General features: G+C 44.7%; 1 pseudogene; it reads right to left on the reverse strand.

The window, feature by feature from the left end:
* Nucleotides 1-3,213: 3,213 nt before the first annotated feature.
* On the reverse strand, nt 3,214-5,227 carry LOC125553672 (annotated as a pseudogene).
* Nucleotides 5,228-19,639: the final 14,412 nt, after the last annotated feature.

A 19,639-nucleotide genomic window follows, 5' to 3' on the forward strand; every position in this document is an offset into this window, starting at 1 on the left:
TACAGGTCCTCAATGGCCCGGTCTGCCTGCATGGGCCGCCTCGTTAGTGAAATACACTGTAACTGGCGCTTAAGGCGCGGAATAGGATCTGGGTGTGTAGATGCCGATTGTGTATTCATTTCGTGGTAATGTGAAATTCATCCGCCTTCGAAAAAATAAATAAGCAGATCCTATAACACAAAATGAAACGCCGTTTACGGGGTCGGTGCGCCGTTAAGCGGCGGGGGAAGGAGGCGCATACTGGTATAGCCATGGGGGGATGCGCAGCACGATATGGATACATACATTTATGGCAGCGCCGCGCGGCGGGCATGGCGTGTGGAGACTGTGGACTGTTGGTGCATGGCATGGCACGGATGCAGTCAAGTGGAGTGGAGTGGAGTCACACACGGACACACAGCCCTCGACCGACCGACGCCAGCCGTCGCTGTCGACCGTAGCGTTACTACTCCAGCGTGCGCGTCAGGCCCAGCCAGTGACCGCATTCAACCTACCTACTCATTGATTACACATGCATGCATGCATGCATGGCCTCGTCCCTACCAACCGGCATAGCCACTGGCGCCGTTGGGTCCCGTCCCGTCCCGAGCGGGAGCGGAGCGGGGACCTTTGTTCGTTTGCGTTTTCTGACTTTCTCTCTCGCTGCATCTGCATGCTTTGACATTTGCCGCGACCAACGGACGATGGTGACGCCGATGGAGCTCGATCCATCTTTGCTTTGCTTGTGCAGGGAGTGGATGGAGTTTGACTCGCCTACTCCGGCCATCGCCTCACCTGCATATCTCATATCTACTGTCATAATGTGAGTACAACAGGACAACGATGCATGCATGCGCAACCACCCCCGCGTGTACGTCATCGACCGGGTCAGTTTTTCGTTGAACGTGAGCATCGGTCGCTGCCTTCTCTTTTCAACAGTGCAAGCAAAGCACCGGATGCCAGGCCCGACCAACGAGAGGTATTTTTTAAAGCAGACCAATGAGAGTTTTTTTTTTGAGAAATCCCGCCACATTTTTCATCAATAAGAATGTTCATAGGTACACGTGATGGGTCATGTAGAGAGCCCAACCAGATATGTCTACCTAAGCCTAAGTTATAGGCAAATTTGACGAAATTATAAGCTTCAAACAATTTGTACGCTCATGGACAAAAGAAGATGAAGTAAAAGCTATTGCTACGATCTATTATTTTCACGTATTACTGCTGAGTGAGGACCTCATGTCCCAAAATTTATATTGTTCACCACTCCTAGACAATCCGATGCCACCTCCAGTCTTTGAGAATTCAGATCCTTCGCTAGTGTCAGCGCTTCCCTGCATGCAGAAGTTTCCAGCATTGTCGGATCAGTGGTACCTCGAACCACCACAACCGAAGATCCTAAGTACACCCCCGTGTGGTCTTGGCAGATAGCCGCCACTGCACCACCGTGCCGATTACGAGCTAATGCCCCATCCACATTCATCTTCATTACCCCCTCCGGCGGAGGTAACCACCGTTGTGATAACTACTGGGTCACCTGGCTTTGCGAGCTGACCCACTTCATTGATGTATGTGCTCAAAAAAAATGAGGTCTGTTGTGGTGACTGGAATATACCTTCATATATTGCCGGTCTCCTTGCATACCATATAGACCAAAGAGTCACCACCATTATTGTGAACGTACTATGATCAAGATTCACGTTCAAATCAAACAACCAATTCTTCGCTCTTGGTTCCACATTCTCTGCCATTTTTGACACTAACACCAACGAGAGGTTGTTGCCTCTGTTTCCTCCTGGCTCTGTACCAACAAAATTTCGAGTAACCCAACTCTCAGAAGTGTTTGACAAAAAACTACCACTTTAGGGATTTTTGTCCCCAGAACTATCACTTTTTAAAAAGTGACTGAAAACTACCAGAAGTTGCTAATTTTGTGACTAAAAACTACCAAGTTAGCCTGGTGACCGTTAGCCGTTAGGCAACCCGTCACCCTGATAGGTGGGCTGGTCTTGTCGGAAACGCATTTAAATCGCTTGAAACGGTCACTAGGCTGACTTGGTAGTTTTTAGTCAGAAAATTAGCAACTTCTGGTAGTTTTCGGCCACTTTTTAAAAAATGATAGTTTTCGGTCACTTTTTAAAAAATGGTAGTTATAGGGTACAAAAACCCCTAAAGTGGTAGTTTATTATAAACACTCCAACTCTCGGCCTTTCTCGCCTATCTTTTGAGAAATTTTCTGACTAGAACGTCATCTACGTTTTAGTCAGAAAATTAGGAATTTATGGTAGTTTTCGGTCACTTTAAAAAAAGATAGTTCTAGGGGGCAAAAAACCCTAAGGCCTTGTTTGGCACACTGTGCTCGGGGAGGCTTTTAGAGGATTTTCTCTCTTGGGCTCAAAAGCCCCTAAAATCCGCAAGCCTGTATTTGGTGTAAAGAGCTTATGTCGGGCCGGCCTCAAAATTCCCTTTCAATCCGCCCTATTCCACGCGGTTTCCACGCATCAAGGGTTGCCTCGCAGCTTGGCCCTTGCTCGCTCGACGTGAGGCGTCCGTAAGAAAGACCCGCCGCTAGCCACCTACACGCCGGTGTCTCCTACCATCCACAAGGAGACCGAACCGCCAAAAGGCTTCTAGGGTATGCCATCACCCCCACCTCCCCTCCCCTCTCGTACCCTTCCCTATGGTTTCTTCTCTCCCCATCATGGTTGTGACCAAACAAGTAAATTTTAGAGAAAGAGGATTCGGGCTGGAAGAGGTTGGGGAAGAGCGGGGATTTCAGGGGATTTGGTGCAGGGGAGGGATTCACCAAATCCCTAATAATCCCCAGCCCTTTTGGGGGTTTGAAAACCCATTGTGCCAAACAAGGCCTAAAGTGGTAGTTTATTGTAAACACTCCAACTCTCGGCCTTTCTGGCCTATCTTTTCTTTTTTACATTTTTTTTTGAGAAATTTTCTTCTTTACATCGGCCTTCGTCATCTACGTTTACACTTGAGAGCCCAGCTGGTCCAGTCTCTCCTCTTACAGCCTCTCAAAAGGGCCTTCCGAGGATACGCGGGCCTCATACGCGTACACTGATCTTTTTATTCGGGACTCGTACACTGACCTCAAAAACAGAAAACAGCAAGCACGTACAGTAGTACGTTGGCAGTACGCCATGTGTACGCAGACCATTTACTTAATCACTGATGTAAACACTGTTGCCAGCAGCGCGGTCGTGTAGCAGCTAGTGTGCGTAGTACTACAACCCAGATCCATCCATGTATGAAACGACAAAGACCGACAATCATAGTACAGCTAGTAGTGTCATATACTGTAGTAATCATCAAATAAGCTACTACTCCAGTGATTAAGTAGCACTTCAAATTAAGGAGTATAGATGGCTAGCTAGCATACCAGTACAAATCAAGCACAACCACTTCTTCCTGGATGGAGCGCCCGTGCCTGATCTCAAAGGAAGGAAGGTGCTAGCTAGTGGCACAAAATGAAATTTCAGTGGCACCCATTCTTCTTCCTTGTCAGGAAGTCAACCAACGTGATACTGGGTGGATCGCCCGTGCCTGGTTTCTTCCTGATCGTCGTCGTCTTCCACAGCCTGTCCTCGCCGTACTCTCTCACGGTGCTGCTCCTGCCACATTGTAGAACTGCAGGCACACAAATTAACTTCTTATTTTAGATTGATGATTGATACAAGTAGGCTAGCCTTCAAAATCGATCGACGCTACGTAGTACTCCAAATTATGAAGTGGCGACTGTCCAAATTATGAAGTCTTGAATTTTACACGGCTTTCGTCAGATGTTTTTAGTTACCTCGCACACGCCGTGTAGGAGCAGCCTCTGGAATGGGTCCTGGACATCGAGTGCAAGCAAGTCCCTCGTGTCTTGGATGAAGGCCCTCACTCGTTCCTGCCAAATTGAATCCGAGACACTTTACTGTTAACCTCCCCGCAAAAAAAAACCTATACTAAACAACCATGGAATCAACACTGACACTGAAATATGCACATGGCTTCCAGTTTTTTCATATAGACATGCGCACATCCGCACATGGCTTCCAGTTGGATAACTACTGTAATTTACTCCAATTGGGTAACTACTGCAGTTACTTTGGGTGACATTGCTGAAAGATTTCAGAGTTTTCAAAGGACACTAGCTACATGTGTTGTACTACTATCTTCCTAAGCATGGTCACACACAGAGCTGAAAATGCATTGTACGTACTATATATTTGGTTGAGAAAACAGAAAACATAGGTTCAGTAGAAGACACAAGACGGTACACATACTTCGTACATCCGAAGCAGGTCAGGCAGGAAGTTCCTCTTGATAACTTCTCTTGTCTGGCGACCGATACGGTGCCAAGCGTTCAGCGCAATCTCCTCGTCTTCGTCCAGACGACTGTTCTTCCGATCCGCGCATGATTGTCTCATGTGAAATTGCAACAAGTTTGCCTAGACACCATTAAAATTTGTCAACTGTAAATGACCCATGAAGATAAGACACACATCTTAGTACTATAATTTATCTCTGCATCCATGCATCTGGGCCTGGTATATACTGTATTCTACTCCAGTATATGGCGGCATACCTGAACATCCATGTCGATGGTCCTGAAGACATCCCATGCAGCAGCAGAACTTGTCATGCAGAATGCAGACAGGGGCAGCTCCTCACCTACATAACAAGCGCGCATGCGCATGCACATGATCGATCAGAATATACATAGTACTAGAATTGAGCTGTGAGGTCGGCTATGGACCAGAATTTATTTGTTTGACTGACTGATGGATTACCCCATGGTGGCGGAGCGAAGAGGCCTTTGATCTCGTCGGCGCCAAGACGGGGGACCAGCTCCAGCAGCAGCCGGTCGTTGAGCCACCGGCACGATCTCCTGTTGCTAACCTGCACATTATTCATATACGGTGCGTTTTGGCATTTGTTAATAAGCAGCATATTCCTGACGCACACGAATCAATCAACTGCAACTGTATGTAAATACTGCATGAGTGTTAACTCCATCGAGTTGTTACTTTTGCTCCAATTACGTTCACGCGCCATCGAGTTTTGACATTGTTAACTTAACAAACCATGTACGTACCTTGGTGGCGCCAATGTGGTCTTCCAGGGCCTGGATCTTGCTTTCGATCGTCGTCTGTCCAGTGAAGGGGGAAGAGCCGAACTGCTCCTTCTCCCTCCGCAGCAGGCCCGCAGTCGCCATGGATTCTTGGCACGAACTCTCTCCCCCTCCCCCTCCCTCTCCCCCCCCCCCCCCCCCTCCCTCCCTCCCTCCCTCCCTCCCTCTCTCTCTCTCTCTCCGGCGAGAAGGAAGGGCTTGGGTGGCCGGAGACGGAGACGGCGGGACAGAGCGGGCGCAGCGAGTAGTGTGGTGCGACCGGTCCCTTATATGCGCACGTTTGGTTTGGTAGATTGAGGGCCACGGAACCGGCACGAAAGCCTACAAGGAGAGGTCGATTGAGGACCACGGAAACGGCACGGATACGTACTGGGCCCGCCTATGAATTCATAACAGAAGGATGATACCAAAGCAACTAGTTAACTAGCGTTTTTTCGCGAGTCTCCCAACGATCAGCCTCACTTGACGCGCTTTCAGTCATTCGTCACGTGTTGCGCTCTGGACACTCTCTCTAAATTTTATTTTATTTTTATTTTTCTGCACGCGTTTTCGGCTTTTTCAACGTTTTTTTTTTACTTTTTGGTTTTTCACTAGTCTTCCTTAGCTTTTTAATCAAAAAAATTTTAGAAAAAAAATATTTTGCGCGAAAAAATGCGTTTTCTTTTTCTTTTCTTTCATGAGAGTCACGGTTTTGCTTACGCGAGAGGCACGGGTGTGATTTCGCGAGAGTCACGGTCGTGCCTCTCGAAAACGAAAAAAACGTGTTTTTTATTTATTTTTTCTTTCGCGAGAGTCATGATTTTGCTTTCGCGAGAAGCATGGTTGTGCCTCTCGGAAAGGGAAAAAATGTGTTTTCTATTTTTTTCTTTCGCGAGAGCTACGGTTTTACTTTCGAAAGAGTCACGGTTGTGCTTTCACGAGAGTCACGGCCGTGCCTCCTCGGAAACGGGAAAAAAACGTGTTTTCTCTTCTTCTTTTTTTCGCGAGAGTCACGGTTTTATTTCCCGCGGGAGGCATGGTTGTGATTTCGTGAGAGGCATGGGCGTGCCTTTTCGGAAAGGAAAAAACCCATGCTCCCGGTTTGGGTTTTTCGTGACTCTCGTGAAAGAAAAAAACAGAAAACACGTTTTGTTTTTCCCTTTCCCAGAGGCACGGCCGTGACTCTCGCGAAAGCACAACTGTGCCTCTCGCTGAAGCAAAACCGTGACTCTCGCGAAAGAAAAAATACAGACAACACGTTTTTTTTCGTTTCCGAAAGACACGGTCGTGACTCTCGCTAAAGCACAACCGTGCCTCTCAGAAAACGTATTTTTCGCGAAAAAAAATTTCTGAATTTTTTTGATCGAAAAGCTAAAGAAGACCGGGGGAAAATCAAAACGTTGAAAAAAAACCCGTTTAAAAAGTCAAAAACGTGTGCGAAAAAATAAAAAAAATAAAATCCGGAGGGAGCGTCCAAAACGCGACACGTGGCGAATGGCTGAGAGCGTCAAGTGATGCTGATCGTTACGAGACTCTCGAAGGAGCGCTCGTTAATTAGTTGCTCCCGAAAATATCAGAGAAGGATGATAACGAAGAAAAATTGTGCTAGGCCTTCTTTACGGCAAATCCTTTTTTCTCTTGTAATGCGCGGAATATAGAGTGAGCAAATGCGCATGCCCACAGGCACCTAAGCCTGGCCCGGTTAGGAGGGTGATTCCTATATAAGGCTGGCATTTCCTATTTAACGCCACATGCGCCTGTTTTAGTTCTTTTCGCAAACCGGCGCCTGCAGCACTCCCGCGATGGGCCGGCCCAATTTCTTCTCTGTGTTTTAATTCCGCAAAAAGAATGACACGCTCTTGTGGTGATTCGAACACGCGCGCCTCTGACGAAGTTTTTGTTGGAGTAACCTCGGCGCCATCCTAGCGGGATCTGTACAATGAGAACTTTCTCTTTTATTTGTTATATATTCTCCCGCTTAGCCAGTTTCCTCCCTTTTTATTTTTTATTTTTTCATTTTTCGTTTTCCTTTTTTCCTTTTCCGTTTTCTGTTTTCTTTTTCATCCTGATTCATTGAATTGTTTGTAAATATGTGAATTTTTTTTTGAAATTTTATGAAATTTTTTCAAATTTGTGCATTTTTTCCCAAATTGGTGAATTTTTTTTCAAATTCGGTGAATTTTTTTGAAAACCGATGAACTTTTTATCAATTTTGATGAACTTTTTTTCAAAATCATTGACTTTTTAAAAATTAGATGAACTAGTTTTCAAATTCAATGAACTTTTTTCAAAATTAATGAACTTTTTTTCAAAGAACCAAAAGTTTACGTTTAAATTCAATGAACTTTTTCGAATTTTTGGTGAACTATTTTTTCATTATTGATGAACTTTTTTCAAAATCATTGAACTTCTATTGAATTCGAATCAAAGCCGGATGGATGAAGTGGCGCCAAGCTTCTGGCATTCTCTATGACAAGAGAGTGCCATAAAAGCTAAAAGGCAAGTTCTACAGGACGGCGGTTCGACCCGCAATGTTGTATGGCGCGGAGTGTTGGCCGACTAAAAGGCGTCATGTTCAACAATTAGGTGTGGCGGAGATGCGTATGTTGAGATGGATGTGTGGCCACACGAGGAAGGACCGAGTCTGAAATGATGATACACGAGATAGAGTTGGGGTAGCACCAATTGAGGAGAAGCTTGTCCAACATTGTCTGAGATGGTTTGGGCATATTCAGTGCAGGCCTCCAGAAGCTCCAATGCATAGCGGACGGCTAAAGCGTGCGGAGAATGTCAAGAGAGGGCGGGGTAGACCGAATTTGATATGGGAGGAGTCCGTTAAGACAGACCTAAAAGATTGGAGTATCACCAAAGCTATGGACAGGGGTGCGTGGAAGCTTGCTATCCATGTGCCAGAGCCATGAGTTGGTTGCGAGATCTTATGGATTTCACCTCTAGCCTACCCCAACTTGTTTGGGACTAAAGACTTTGTTGTTGTTGTTGTTATTGAACTTCTATTGAATAGGGCAAAGTATTTTTGCATGTTCATAAACTTTTTTCGAAATCTGTGATATTTCAGTTTTTTTAAAGGAAATCATGTAACATCGGCTTTAATAGTTTTTAAACATTTTGTGTTGCAATTAATCACTTCTATCCGCATGTCCGAGTGGTTAGCCGAACGCAGTACGTTGTGTGGGTCGTGAGTTCGATTCCCCGCAGTGGCGCTATTTTCATGATAGGGTTTCGCGCTTTTTTGTGTGGTGCCCGTTCGTGGGGGGGCCACCCCGCGCTGTAGCGAGCGCCGCATCTCCTAATCGGCGCTGCAGAGCTCCCTATGAGGCTTGTTAGTGTCAAATCTTCGCAGCTTTGCTGAGAGCGAGAATCTGTCGCTTCCACTTGGGCCGACCCAAGATTTGCTTCCCTCCTGTTTCTTCCTTGCGTTATCTTTGGGAAACGGTTCCGGTTTTGGGAATCTTCTGGAAGGTTCCTGCATTAGTTTTTCCTTTTTAAACCAGGTTTGTTCTCTTTTTTATTCCATTTTTTCTTTTTCTCTGCTTATTTCTTTCTTTTCTTTTCTTTTTTCTTTTTGCTGTTTTTTTTCTCTGTTTTTTATTTTGTAGTATATAAAAGGTCCATCACGTATTAAAAAATGTTCACCGTATATTAAAAAATTGTTCACCTTGTATTTAAACTTGTTCATCATATATTAAGAGATTGTTCATCGTATACTACAAAATGTTCATTGCGTATTTTGAAAACTTGTTCATCGTATATTAAGAGATTGTTCAATGTATACTACAAAATGTTCATTGTGTATTTTGAAAACTTGTTCATCGTATGTTAAGAGATAGTTCAACGTATACTACAAAATTTTCATTGTGTATTTTGAAAACTTGTTCATCGTATATTAAGAGATTGTTCAGTGTGTTCTTACAAATTGTTCGGCGTATATCACATAAATGTTGAATGTACATTAAAAAATTGTTTAGACTATATAAAAAATGTTCATATTTTCATATTTTTTCACATTTTTTCAAAATTGTTTGTGTTTTAGAAGTTGTTTCAATTTTGAAAAAAAAAATCATATTTTCATGATAGGGTTTCGCGCTTTTTTGTGCGGTGCCCGTTCGTGGGGGGGCCACCCCGCGCTGTAGCGAGCGCCGCATCTCCTAATCGGCGCTGCAGAGCTCCCTATGAGGCTTGTTAGTGTCAAATCTTCGCAGCTTCGCTGAGAGCGAGAATCTGTCGCTTCCACTTGGGCCGACCCAAGATTTGCTTCCCTCCTGTTTCTTCGTTGCGTTATCTTTGGGAAACGGTTCCGGTTTTGGGAATCTTCTGGAAGGTTTCTGCATTAGTTTTTCCTTTTTAAACCAGGTTTGTTCTCTTTTTTATTCCATTTTTTCTTTTTCTCTGCTTATTTCTTTATTTTCTTTTCTTTTTTCTTTTTGCTGTTTCTTTTCTCTGTTTTTTATTTTGTAGTATATAAAAGGTCCACCCCGCTATTTTCATGATAGGGTTTCGCGCTTTTTTGTGTGGTGCCCGTTCGTGGGGGGGCCACCCCGCGCTGTAGCGAGCGCCGCATTTCCTAATCGGCGCTGCAGAGCTCCCTATGAGGCTTGTTAGTGTCAAATCTTCGCAGCTTCGCTGAGAGCGAGAATCTGTCGCTTCCACTTGGGCCGACCCAAGATTTGCTTCCCTCCTGTTTCTTCCTTGTGTTATCTTTGGGAAACGGTTCCGGTTTTGGGAATCTTCTGGAAGGTTCCTGCATTAGTTTTTCCCTTTTAAACCAGGTTTGTTCTCTTTTTTATTCCATTTTTTCTTTTTCTCTGCTTATTTCTTTCTTTTCTTTTCTTTTTTCTTTTTGCTGTTTTTTTTCTCTGTTTTTTATTTTGTAGTATATAAAAGGTCCATCGCGTATTAAAAAATGTTCACCGTATATTAAAAAATTGTTCACCTTGTATATAAACTTGTTCATCATATATTAAGAGATTGTTCATCGTATACTACAAAATGTTCATTGTGTATTTTGAAAACTTGTTCATAGTATATTAAGAGATTGTTCAATGTATACTACAAAATGTTCATTGTGTATTTTGAAAACTTGTTCATCGTATATTAAGAGATAGTTCAACGTATACTACAAAATTTTCATTGTGTATTTTGAAAACTTGTTCATCGTATATTAAGAGATTGTTCAGTGTGTTCTTACAAATTGTTCGGCGTATATCACATAAATGTTGAATGTACATTAAAAAATTGTTTAGACTATAAAAAATGTTCATATTTTCATATTTTTTCACATTTTTTCAAAATTGTTTGTGTTTTAGAAGTTGTTTCAATTTTGAAAAAAAAAATCATATTTTTAAAGAAATTTGTTCACGCGAGGGGTCCGCCTCTGTTGCTATTACTTAAACATTTGCGCTGCGTTTTTGCTAAGCAGAGTGGCTAGCTCGACCGGTTGCCAACTGTAGTTCGTGGCGTGTGGTCGGGGTTCGAGTCCAGACCCCTGCTTAATTCTCGCGAGTTTTTACATTCAGCGCCTGCAAATGGGGCGGCCCTGTTTTGCGCGCTCTTCAACGAAGGCTCTTCTGTTTGCCGCTCGCGGGCGTCCAATAGGACCTCTCGGTTAGGAAGTGACAACGGAGAGGAGAGGGATGGACCGAAGGCGCGGAGATGGATGTGGAGGAAAGCATTAGGACTGAGCCGCCGTCGACGAGATGATCAACATGAGAAGGACATGATAGAATTGCTGCAAAATTGGTGACCAGTGATACTTCTTAAGCTTGCGTTGATTTTTCCCTTGAAGAGGAAAGGATGATGCAGCAGAGTAGAGATAAGTATTTCCCTCAGTTAAGAACTAAGGTATCAATCCAGTAGGAGGCATAAGCAAGTCTCCATGCACCTGCACAAACTAATAAATACTTACACTCAACGCCAAAAAGGGGTCGTCAATCCTTTCACAGTCTCGAACAAGAATGAGATCTAATAGAGATAGGTATAAAAGATTACTAAAACGTAAAATAAACTAAAACAACTAAATTGCAACAAAATATTTTTTGAGTTTTTTGGTTTATAGATATGAAAATATATGATGGAAAATAGACCTGGGGGTTTCACTAGAGGCTTCTCTCTTGAAGATAGTATATGGTGGGTGAACAAATTACTATTGAGCAATTGATAGAAAAACGCAAAGTTGTGACGATATCTAAGACAATGATCATGAATATAGGCATCACGTCCGTAACAAGTAGACCGAAACGATTTTACATCTACTACCATTACTCCACACATCGACCGCTATCCAGCATGCATCTAGAGTATTAAGTTCATAAGAACAGAGCAACGCTTTAAGTAAGATGGCATGATGTAGAGGGATAAACTCAAGCAATATGATGAAAACTCCATCTTTTTATCCTTGATGGCAACAATACAATACGTGTCTCGCTACCCCTTCTGTCACTGGGTGAGGACACCACAATATTGAACCCAAAACTAAGCATCTCTTTCATTGCAAGAAAAAACAATCTAGTTGGCCAAACCAAACCGATAATTTGAAAAGAAATACAAAGATATTTTAATCATGCATAAAAGAGTTCAGAGAAGACTCAGATAAAATTCATAGATAATCTGATTATAAATCCACAATTCATCGGATCTCAACAAACACACCGCAAAAAAGTATTACATCGAATAGATCTCCAAGAACATCAAGGAAAACATTGTACTGAAGATCAAAGAGAGATAAGAAGCCATCTAGCTACTAGCTATGGACCCATAGGTATGTGGTAAACTACTCACGCATCATCGGAAGGGCAGCAAGGTTGATGTAGAGGCCCTCCGTGACCGAATCCCTCTCCGGCAGGGTGCCGGAAAAGGCCCAAGATGGGATCTCACGGGAACGGAGGCTTGCGGCGGCGAAAAAGTATTTTGGTGGACGCTTCTGGTGGTTTGGGAATATTTGGAAATTTATAGAGCAAGAATTAGGGTTAGGAGACCTCCGAGGGGCCCATAAGCCCTCAAGGTGCCCCGAGGGGCACGCCTAGAAGGCTTGTGGCCTCCTCGGCCATCGTCTGACCCCCCCTCTCCAAGCTCCGTGTTTGTCTTCTGGTCCAAGTAAAATCATCGTCAAGTTTTATTTCATCTGGACTGCGTTTGATATTCCTTTTTTGTAAAATTCAAAAATAAGAAAAAAACAGAAACTGGCACTGGGCTCTAGGTTAATAAGTTAGTCTCTAAAATAATATAAAATAGCATATTAATGCATATAAAACATTTAAAATAGATAATATAATAGCATGGAACAATAAAAAGTTATAGATACGTTGAAGACGTATCAAGCATCCCCAAACTTAATTCTTACTCGTCCTCACGTAGGTAAATCACTGGTACGCGTCGGTACTATACAAACAATTTTTATCCCCTTTCCACGCGGCATTTGAAACCGTCACCTAGTGAGTGTGGGCGATAGGGGGGGGTCCTTCCCACACGACCCAGAAACCGTCGGGGATAGGCCCTCCTGGCACACACGCTCGGCAAAATGAGGTCGTGTACGATCGGCGAGCGCTCAAATACGGAAATACGTACAATAGAGCTAAAAAATACAATTATACATGCGAAATTGTTTCCGGTCGCAAGTACATCCCACACAGTCAGTCCCCGCTAAACATTTCCGTTCGTATGCACATCCCACACAGTCGCTCCAAGGAAAACATTTTCGTTCACAGGTGCATCACGGACAATTTTTCCCGTTAAATCGTTTGTGATAGCGTTGCCGTTGCACACGATATTGATAATTTTATCGTTTGCGTTATTGAATGCATCACAAACGGTCCGTAGAAGAAATTGTGTGGCAAAGGCTGTCCATCACACACAGTTTTCATGTGGTAAACGTTTGCGCAAGGTGGCCTAACGCAAAAAGTTTTCAAGAGAAAGTCGTGTGTGATTGTTCAGTGATCCAACCCGGTTTATTCCTAAAACTGTGTGCGTTGCCTGAGGTCATCGCTGAAAGGATCGAGATGGACCTAGAGGGGGGGGGATTGAATAGGTACAATTACAAATTTTAATTGTTACTTAGCAATTTTAGGCACAAGTGCGGAATATGAAAATGAGCCTAACAATTGTAAGTGTAGTACTAAGTGCTAAGCAAGATAAATAAGTAATACAAGTAAGTAGATAAACAAACACAATAGATATAAGTAAGTGCTAAGAGACAAGTAACCACAAGTAGAGAGTTAGGGTTAGGAATAACCACAACTCCGGGAGACGAGGATGTATGCCGATGTTCACTTCCTTGGAGGGAAGCTACGTCACCGTTAGAGAGGTGGATGTTACCACGAAGGCACACCAACGCCACGAAGGCTCACCCTATTCTCCCTTTGAGACAACACCACGAAGGCGTTTCTCAACCACTAGTGGTAGACCTTGGGGTGGTCTCCAAACCCGCACAAACTTTTCCGGGGGTAATCACAAAGGTCGGTTCCTCTCCGAAAGACTCCTACCTCCTAGGAGTCTCCAACCTCCAAGAGTAATAAGATCGAAGGGGAAAAGCTCAAGACTTGCTCAAATCAGGAATTCCTTTGGTGCAAAGAAGGAGAAGGAGTGGATCTATCACTTCATCGGACAACTTATCTCGAAAGCTCTCAAATCCCTTGGGATCTAAGATTTGGTCTGGAGAGAGAGTGAAATGTGTTCTAGGGTTTGTTCAAAGTGAAATGGTCAACCCTCTCCCGTGGGGGAGAAGGGCTATATATAGTGTGAGCTCAAATATGGCCGTTGTAGTGCAAGGCAGGCCGGACATCCGGGCTAGAGGCCGGACATCCGGCCTGGCAAGCCACTTAAAGAGCAAGGCAGAAAACAAAGCAGGAAACAGAAGGGTCGGACATCTGGGGGTCAAGCCCGGACATCTGGCATAAGAGGAAGGCCCGGACATCCGGCAGGTGGCCGGACATCCGGCGTGCAGCCCAGCATAAAAACGTCCTCTGGACAGCTATGCCCGGATATCCGGCAAGGAGCCCGGACATCCGGCGAGTACTGGGAGCCCGGACATCCGGCGTAGAGGGCCGGACATCCGGCAGCAGCACTGCACAAAAGTGCATTCTGGAATGGCTAGGCCCGGATATCCGGCGAGAGGCCCGGATATCCGGGGAGCAGTCCGGACATCCGGCACGAGGCCCGGACATCCGGCACTCCCAGAGACAGAAAGATTCAAAGTAAAGAGGGGATAAAAAGAACTATGGAAAGGAGTATTTTTGACTCGAGCAAGTCTGTTACGAACCCAATCGACCCCCTCTTAATAGTGTGGGATCCTATACTCAAGGAAACAAAATGTAACATCATTTTAACACTTCATCCTTGAGAGAACCCACTTCATATGCTCTTGATCCACACACAATTTGACGAACCGGGTGTTGGAAATATGCCCTAGAGGCAATAATAAAAGGATTATTATTATATTTCCTTGTTCATGATAATTGTCTTTTATTCATGCTATAATTGTGTTATCCGGAAATCGTAATACATGTGTGAATACATAGACACCAACATGTCCCTAGTAAGCCTCTAGCTGACTAGCTCGTTGATCAACAGATAGTCATGGTTTCCTGACTATGGACATTGGATTTCATTGATAACGAGATCACATCATTAGGAGAATGATGTGATGGACAAGACCCAATCCTAAACATAACACAAGATCGTATAGTTCGTTTGCTAGAGTTTTTCCAATGTCAAGTATCTTTTCCTTAGACCATGAGATCGTGTAACTCCCGGATACCGTAGGAGTGCTTTGGGTGTACCAAACGTCACAACGTAACTGGGTGACTATAAAGGTATACTACGGGTATCTCCGAAAGTGTCTGTTGGGTTGACACGGATCAAGACTGGGATTTGTCACTCCGTATGATGGAGAGGTATCTCTGGGCCCACTCGGTAATGCATCATCATAATGAGATCAAAGTGACCAAGTGTATGGTCACGGGATCATGCATTACGGTACGAGTAAAGTGACTTGCCGGTAACGAGATTGAACGAGGTATTGGGATACCGACTTCCGAATCTTGGGCAAGTAACGTACCGATTGACAAAGGGAATTGTATACGGGGTTGCTTGAATCCTCGACATCGTGGTTCATCCGATGAGATCATCGAGGAGCATGTGGGAGCCAACATGGGTATCCAGATCCCGCTGTTGGTTATTGACCAGAGAGCCATCTCGGTCATGTCTACATGTCTCCCGAACCCGTAGGGTCTACACACTTAAGGTTCGGTGACGCTAGGGTTGTAGAGATATGAATATGCAGTAACCCGAAAGTTGTTCGGAGTCCCGGATGAGATCTCGGACGTCACGAGGAGTTCTGGAATGGTCCAGAGGTGAAGAATTATATATAGGAAGTGCAGTTTCGGCCATCGGGAGAGTTTCGGGGGTCACCGGTATTGTACCGGGACCACCGGAAGGGTCCCGGGGGGTCCACCGGGTGGGGACACCCATCCCGGAGGGCCCCATGGGCTAAGTGGGGAGGGGAACCAGCCCATAGTGGGCTGGTGCGCCCCCCTTGGCCCACCCCATGTGCCTAGGGTTGGGAACCCTAGGGTGGGGGGGCGCCCCACCTGGCTTGGGGGGCACTCCACCCCTTGGCCGCCGCCCCCCTAGGAGATCCCATCTCCTAGGGCCAGCGCACCCCCTAGGGGGCCTATATAAAGGGGGGGGGGAAGGGAGGGGCAGCCGCACCCCTTGACTCTCGGCGCCTCCCTCTCCCCTGCTACACCTCTCCCTCTCGCAGAAGAACGGCGAAGCCCTGCTGCGGTGACTGCTGCATCCACCACCACGCCGTCGTGCTGCTGGATCTTCATCAACCTCTCCTTCCCCCTTGCTGGATCAATAAGGAGGAGACATCACGTTGACCGTACGTGTGTTGAACGCGGAGGTGCCGTCCGTTCGGCGCTAGGATCTCCGGTGATTTGGATCACGTCGAGTATGACTCCCTCATCCCCGTTCTTTGAACGCTTCCGCGCGTGATCTACAAAGGTATGTAGATGCAATCCGATCACTCGTTGTTAGATGAACTCATAGATGAATCTTGGTGAAACCGTAGGAAAATTTTGTTTTCTGCAACGTTCCCCAACAGTGGCATCATGAGCCAGGTTTATGCGTAGTTCTCTTTGCACGAGTAGAACATAATTTGTTGTGGGCGTAGATGTTGTCAACTTTCTTGCTGCTACTAGTCTTATTTTGCTTCAGTGGTATTGTGGGATGAAGCGGCCCGGACTAACCTTACACGTACGCTTACGTGAGACCGGTTCCACCGACTGACATGCACTAGTTGTATAAGGTGGCTGGCGGGTGTCTGTCTCGCCCACTTTACTTGGAGCGGATTCGATGAAAAGGGTCCTTATGAAGGGTAAATAGAAGTTGACAAATCACGTTGTGGCTTTCACGTAGGTAAGAAAACTTTCTTTCTAGAACCCTATTGCAGCCACGTAAAACTTGCAACAACAATTAGAGGACGTCTAACTTGTTTTTGCAGCAAGTGATTTATGATGTGATATGGCCAAAGTTGTGATGAATGATGAATGATATATATGTGATGTATGAGATGTTCATGCTATTGTAATAGGAATCACGACTTGCATGTGGATGAGTATGACAACCGGCAGGAGCCATAGGAGTTGTCTTTATTTTTTGTATGACCTGCGTGTCATTGAGAAACGCCATGTAAATTACTTTACTTTATTGCTAAACGTGTTAGCCATAGTAGTAGAAGTAATAGTTGGCGAGCAACTTCATGGAGACACGATGATGGAGATCATGGTGTCATGCCGGTGACAAGATGATCATGGAGCCCCAAGATGGAGATCAAAGGAGCTATGTGATATTGGCCATATCATGTCACTATTATTTGATTGCATGTGATGTTTATCATGTTTTTGCATCTTGTTTACTTAGAAGGACGGTAGTAAATAAGATGATCCCTCATAATAATTTCAAGAAAGTGTTCCCCCTAACTGTGCACCGTTGCGACAGTTCGTTGTTTCGAAGCACCACGTGATGATCGGGTGTGATAGATTCCAACGTTCACATACAACGGGTGTAAGACAGATTTACACATGCAAAACACTTAGGTTGACTTGACAAGCCTAGCATGTACATACATGGCCTCGGAACATAGAAGACCGAAAGGTCGAGCATGAGTCGTATAGAAGATACGATCAACATGAAGATGTTCACCGATGTTGACTAGTCCGTCTCACGTGATGATCGGACACGGCCTAGTTAACTCAGATCATGTTATACTTAGATGATTGGAGGGATGTCTATCTGAGTGGGAGTTCATTATATAATTTGATTAGATGAACTTAATTATCATGAACTTAGCCTAAAATCTTTACAATATGTCTTGTAGATCAAATGGCCAACGTTGTCCTCAACTTCAACGCGTTCCTAGAGAAAACCAAGCTGAAAGACGATGGCAGCAACTATACGGACTGGGTCCGGAACCTGAGGATCATCCTCATAGTTGCCAAGAAAGATTATGTCCTAGAAGCACCGCTAGGTGACGCACCCGTCCCACAGAACCAAGACGTTATGAACGCTTGGCAGACACGTGCTGATGACTACTCCCTCGTTCAGTGCGGCATGCTTTACAGCTTAGAACCGGGGCTCCAAAAGCGTTTTGAGAGACACGGAGCATATGAGATGTTCGAAGAGCTGAAAATGGTTTTTCAAGCTCATGCCCGGGTCGGGAGATATGAAGTCTCCGACAAGTTCTTCAGCTGTAAGATGGAGGAAAATAGTTCTGTCAGTGAGCACATACTCACTATGTCTGGATTACATAACCGCTTAACTCAGCTGGGAGTTAATCTCCCGGATGACGCGGTCATTGACAGAATCCTTCAGTCGCTTCCACCAAGCTACAAGAGCTTTGTGATGAACTTCAATATGTAGGGGATGGAAAAGACCATTCCTGAAGTATTTGCAATGCTGAAATCAGCAGAGGTAGAAGTCAAAAAGGAACATCAAGTGTGGATGGTGAATAAAACCACTAAGTTCAAGAAAGGCAAGGGTAAGAAGAACTTCAAGAAGGACGGCAAGGGAGTTGCCGCGCCCGGTAAGCAAGCTGCCGGGAAGAAGCCAAAGAATGGACCCAAGCCCGAGACTGAGTGTTTTTATTGTAAGGGAAGTGGTCACTGGAAGCAGAACTGCCCCAAATACTTAGCGGACAAGAAGGCCGGCAAAACGAAAGGTATATGTGATATACATGTAATTGATGTGTACCTTACCAGTACTCGTAGTAGCTCCTGGGTATTTGATATCGGTGCAGTTGCTCACATTTGTAACTCAAAGCAGGAGCTGCGGAATAAACGGAGACTGGCGAAGGACGAGGTGACGATGCGCGTCGGGAATGGTTCCAAGGTCGATGTGATCGCTGTCGGCACGCTACCTCTACATTTACCTACGGGATTAGTTTTGAACCTCAATAATTGTTATTTAGTGCCAAGTTTGAGCATGAACATTGTATCAGGATCTCGTTTAATACGAGATGGCTACTCATTTAAATCCGAGAATAATGGTTGTTCTATTTATATGAGATATGTTTTATGGTCATGCTCCGATGGTGAATGGTTTATTCTTAATGAATCTCGAGCGTAATGCTACACATATTCATAGTGTGAATACCAAAAGATGTAAGGTTGATAACGATAGTCCCACATACTTGTGGCATTGCCGCCTTGGTCACATAGGTGTAAAACGCATGAAGAAGCTCCATGCAGATGGACTTTTAGAGTCTCTTGATTACGAATCATTTGACACGTGCGAACCATGCCTCATGGGTAAAATGACCAAGACTCCGTTCTCAGGAACAATGGAGCGAGCAACCAACTTATTGGAAATCATACATACTGATGTGTACGGTCCAACGAGTGTTGAGGCTCGCGGTGGCTATCGTTATGTTCTCACCCTCACTGATGACTTGAGTAGATATGGGTATGTCTACTTAATGAAACACAAGTCTGAGACCTTTGAAAGGTTCAATGAATTTCAGAGTGAGGTTGAGAATCAACGAGACAGGAAAATCAAGTTCCTGCGATCAGATCGTGGAGAAGAATACTTGAGTCACGAATTTGGCACACACTTAAGAAAATGTGGAATAGTTTCACAACTGACGCCGCCTGGAACACCTCAGCGTAATGGTGTGTCCGAACGTCGTAATCGCACTCTATTAGATACGGTGCGATCTATGATGTCTCTTACCGATTTACTGCTATCATTTTGGGGCTATGCTTTAGAGACTGCCGCATTCACTTTAAATAGGGCACCGTCGAAATCCGTTGAGACGACACCGTATGAATTATGGTTTGGGAAGAAACCTAAGCTGTCGTTTCTAAAAGTTTGGGGATGCGATGCTTATGTCAAGAAACTTCAACCTGAAAAGCTCGAACCCAAGTCGGAAAAATGCGTCTTCATAGGATACCCTAAAGAAACTATTGGGTATACCTTCTACCTCAGATCCGAAGGCAAGATCTTTGTTGCCAAGAATGGATCCTTTCTAGAGAAGGA

Source organism: Triticum urartu, chromosome 4, assembly GCF_003073215.2.
Source record: "Triticum urartu cultivar G1812 chromosome 4, Tu2.1, whole genome shotgun sequence".
NCBI lineage: Eukaryota > Viridiplantae > Streptophyta > Magnoliopsida > Poales > Poaceae > Triticum > Triticum urartu.